Source organism: Coenobita brevimanus, chromosome 13, assembly GCF_032717465.1.
Source record: "Coenobita brevimanus isolate Jiangsu-jjx chromosome 13, ASM3271746v2, whole genome shotgun sequence".
NCBI classification, from domain to species: Eukaryota; Metazoa; Arthropoda; class Malacostraca; order Decapoda; family Coenobitidae; genus Coenobita; species Coenobita brevimanus.
The window spans coordinates 58338130-58343129 of NC_136966.1; the positions used below are offsets into that span (position 1 = coordinate 58338130).

General features: G+C 44.5%; 1 protein-coding gene across 1 annotated transcript in view; it reads right to left on the reverse strand.

Moving 5' to 3' along the window:
• Positions 1-5000, reverse strand: part of Dh31 (diuretic hormone class 2) — a 112178-nt gene that overhangs the window by 29965 nt on the left and 77213 nt on the right. The gene's annotated exons all lie outside the window — the stretch shown is intronic.

A 5000-nucleotide genomic window follows, 5' to 3' on the forward strand; every position in this document is an offset into this window, starting at 1 on the left:
AGAGAGAAAGAGAGCGCGAGTTAACAAGGCGAAAAATCTTTCTTTGATTTCACCGTAATGAGGCGCCACGTGTGTGTATGTGTGTGTGTGTGTGTGTGTGTGTGTGTGTGTGTGTGTGTGTGTGTGTGTGTGTGTGTGTGTGTGTGTGTGTGTGTGTGTGTGTGTGTGTGTGTGTGTGTGTGTGTGTGTGTGTGTGTGTGTGTGTGTGTGTGTGTGTGTGTGTGAGAGAGAGAGAGAGAGAGAGAGAGAGAGAGAGAGAGAGTAATGAGGAGGCGAGGAAATGAAGGAAGATGAGAAGGAAGGGGAAATGTAATGAGGAAATGAGGCAGGAAGGAGTGAGAAATGAGATAGAGAGAGAGAAAGCAAATGGAATAAATCTGCCTTGTTTAGTATTCTCTCTCTCTCTCTCTCTCTCTCTCTCTCTCTCTCTCTCTCTCTCTCTCTCTCTCTCTCTCTCTCTCTCTCTCTCTCTCTCTCTCTCTCTCTCTCTCTCTCTTACCTGTATGACTGACTTCGTGAAAATCGCATATTGTACACTGATGGAATTCCTCTTAGGCTGTGTGTGTGTGTGTGTGTGTGTGTGTGTGTGTGTGTGTGTGTGTGTGAAGCCAGTATGTACGTATGGTTATATCAAGGTGTGCACGGATGTACACCCTATGTATGTGAATGTATGCACGTGTAAATGCTTGAAATGTGTCTGTGTATGTCCAATTATATCTATGTACGCTGTGTATGTGGTAGTTATGCGTATGTATGTGTGTGTATATACGTGTATGTGTGTGTGTACGACGTGTGTGCATAAAAGATAGTGTGCGTGTGTGCGTGCGTGGGGGCGGGCGCGTCGTATCCTGAGGGCAATCGTTCGTGAAAATGTGGTCTTTTGTCAAGCACTCTTCCTCGCAGCAGGGACCAGTGAAGACCCTCCCAGACCCAACTAGGACCGAGAATAGACCCAACTTGACCCCAAAAGACCCAACCAGACCCGCTAGACGCAAGACAAGCCCACTAGACCCGAGAAAAAAAAAGACCCAATCAGATCTAACCAGACCCATTAGCCCTCAATGCAGACCCACCAGACCCCAAAACAGACCCAAGTAGATCAGACCAGACTCAACTTCATGCGAAATTGACTCACCCAGACCCACCAGATCCAAACAGTTTCAACCAGACCTAAAGGACCCAACCAGACCCAAAACAGACCCACCAGACCCCAAACCAGACCCAAGAAACCGACTATACTCCAGAAGAGATCCAGCCAGACCCAACAGACCCAAATCAGACCCAACAGACCATATCCAGACCCATCGCCCCGTTCGACCCTTCAAAACAAACATTAAAACAAGACCGGGGTGAGTTAATGCTGTGTGTGTGTGTGTGTGTGTGTGTGTGTGTGTGTGTGTGTGTGTGTGTGTGTGTGTGTGTGTGTGTGTGTGTGTGTGTCTTCGTTCCTGTCAGTCTATCAATCTATCTCTACCTGTCCCTGTCTGTCTGTCTGTCAGTCTCTATCTATTTATCTCACGGAAGCTGTCTCTCTCTCTCTCTCAGGCCATCCAAACAGGTGATGCCGTGTTTATGCTGCTTATCGGAGACCACAGCTCCTGCATGCCTCGGCTCTGGGATGACGGGACGAGCACGACCACACAGGGTAAATATACGCGTGTGTGTGTGTGTGTGTGTGTGTGTGTCAGAAAGATAACTTCCGCATTTCTCCTTTCCCTCCATCGGGTCACGTTCACTGTCTTACGAGATGAAAAGCAACATATGTAAACAAAAACAAAAAAAAATCGTCTGTTCCAGCACTTCTTCGTGACTATTGAGGGAGGAGAAAGAAATGTGTGAGAGAATTTTTCCACTGAAGGATTTAAAGCGGTGTTTGTGCTGCTTTGCTGAGGGAAATTAACACAGTACCAACGACTCTCTCTCTCTCTCTCTCTCTCTCTCTCTCTCTCTCAAATAATTCAATAAACACTAATGACATTCAATAAATTATACACTTATGAATAATTCCCTCCATTATCAATACAGGATATTATTATTTATCTATCTATCTGTCTATCTATCTATATATCTACAGACGCCTTAATCCCGTAGTAGATGGCCACAAACAAATCGCCTCCACGTCACCCTGTCCTCCACCAACACGCTGCCCTCCCCCCAACTCACCCCCCATCTCGTATACCTTTCCACCCCTTCCCTCCACCTCATCCTAGGTTTCACCCTCCCCTCCTCCCACTCCACTTCACTCACATGCACTCTCCTAGTTAGTCTCTCGTTCTCCATCCTCTCTATATGGCCAAAGCAACTAAGAGTATTTCTCCTAGTGCGCACTAAAACACACACACACAAACACACACACACACACTACCACAAAACCGTGTGTGTGTGTGTGTGTGTGTAGTCATGTGCGTATCCATCTCTATAGCCCTTCATGTATGTATGTGCGTCATTCAGTATGCCAGCCTCTGTCGCACACTCTTTCCCAAACACGTCCCAGTCACGTATGTACAAAAGAAAAAAAAAACGAAAAGAAAACGGGACGCCAAAAAGATAATTCGCGCGCCAAAATTGAAAGTGTTTCGTGTTAATTGAACATGAGTATCGTTCATTTTTTTCTTTTTTACTTTCGTCCCTTCCAAAATTGTGTTTAATTCACTGTTCGTATTATTCATTGTGTATAGCCTTTCTGCACTTGAGAGTTTGTTTGTTTGTGTGTGTGTGTGTGTGTGTGTGTGTGTGTGTGTGTGTGTGTGTGTGTATCCTCCATCTGTATATCCGTCTGTGTGTAGGTATAAAAATGTGTGTGTGTGTGTGTGTGTGTGTGTGTGTGTGTGTGTGTGTGTGTGTGTGTGTGTGTGTGTGCAACAAGCCTGCAACAAAGGGTATATTCTGCTAACAAAGCCTACAACAATGAAGCCCTTGTAACAACAGGAAAATGGACTTGGAATTACCAACGAAGATGCATTAAGACTTTTCAACAGAGAATGAAGACTTTGCAGCATTGATAGCACTATGCCCTTGCAATACAGATGACGTGAAGACTTTGTAGCTCAGACGTCAGGGAGACTTTGCAACACAACTGGCCTTATACCTTTGCAACACAAGCTTAAGACACTACAAGAGGAGGAATTGTCAAGACTTACCAAGACGTAGAGGATTAAGACTATCACATAAGAGGGCATTAAGACTTTCCAGAGGGAGAATATTAAGACTTGGCACCATAAATGCCATTGGACCTTAAAATTGTCTGTTCCTGCCACTGATTTACGTGAAATAAGCTGCAAAAGGACGAAAATCTGCAAGCAAATGTGAAGAGAGAGAGAGAGAGAGAGAGAGAGAGAGAGAGAGAGAGAGAGAGAGAGAGAGAGAGAGAGAGAGTGTGTGTGTGTGTGTGTGTGTGTGTAAGTGGCCTCATCCTCTTTACCCACAATGCCACAGGGACAGAGCGGGCAAAAACTAAGCCCGCTTTGCTCTCATTTTTATCCACAAACAACAGGGCCGAGCGTGTGTGTGTGTGTGTGTGTGTGTGTGTGTGTGTGTGTGTGTGTGTGTGTGTGTGTGTGTGTGTGTGTGTGTGTGTGTGTGTGTGTGTGTGTGGTGATAATGACAGTGGCATTAGTGATGATGATGGCAATAAAAATAATGAAGGGGTGACAAGAGTATTAAAACGATGATGATGATGATGATGATGATGATGATGATGATGATGATGATGATGATGGGTGAAGTAAAGGAATAACAGATTTGGTGATGCGTGTGGCGAGTTGAGTGATGGTGTGGTGATGGTGATGACAGGGGATGATGAGGAACTGTGTGTGTGTGTGTGTGTGTGTGTGTGTGTGTGTTGGCTCCACTCATGGTTATTACTCTCTCTCTCTCTCTCTCTCTCTCTCTCCACATCTGTATATTTCTCCATTCTCCCTCTCGTTCCCATCTGATTGTCTTTCTCCCCCCCCTCTCTTTTACGCCTCATTACAAAAGTGAGAGATAGTGCCCTCTCTCTCTCTCTCTCTCTCTCTCTCTCTCTCTCTCTCTCTCTCTCTCTCTCTTTAAGCCCCTCTTCTCTTTAACCCGTCGATCCTCATCCATTATTCTCTCTCTCTCTCTCTCTCTCTCTCTCCTACTCCATGCTTTCCTCCTCCCTTTTGTGTCATACCTTTTTTCCACCCTACCTCCTCTGGCTATTATCTCTCTCTCTCTCTCTCTCTCTCTCTCTCTCTCTCTCTCTCTCTCTCTCTCTCTCTCTCTCTCTCTCTCTCTCTCTCTCTCTCTCTGAATAAATCCACAGGAGTGCTTGTGCTTTGTCCTTTTAAACTTATGCTCCAAATTTGGAAGCTTCCTGGAGCCCGTGGGAGAGACAGGTAGATACACAGGTAGTTAAATAAAAAGGCAGGTAGAGAGGTTGACAGATGGACAGAGAGATAGATAGACGGACAGATAGATAAATAGACAGAGACATAAGTAGACACTGAGAACCTGATAGGTAGATAGATAGATAGAGATAAATAGATAGACAGTGATAGAGACATAGGTAAGATACAAATAACTTGAGATAGTTAGATAGACAGATTGACAGATATAGATATAAACATAGGTTTAAATATAACTTGATATAGATAGATAGATAGGTAGGTAGAGAGATAGATGGACAGACAGATAGACAGACTGACAGATAGACAGATTTATAGACAGATGGACACACGCATATTCGATTCTGATTAGGACTGGGAAGAGTTTGATCATATTAATTTTACCTGCATTATTAAATATTTACCTGGCAATTAACAGGCAGGTAAAGGTGAGGGTTAGTACCATGAGGCGCTTAGACACGGTGCTCACCTCCTTAATTTAGGCCTTAGCATGACATAACACTGCATCACCTGGGTTACCATGGTTACCCTAGGTGTTACTATGGTTACTAATCTATTCTGCGACAACAACAACAACTACTACTTCTACTGCTACTACTGGTACTGCAACTACTGCTACTACTACTACTACTA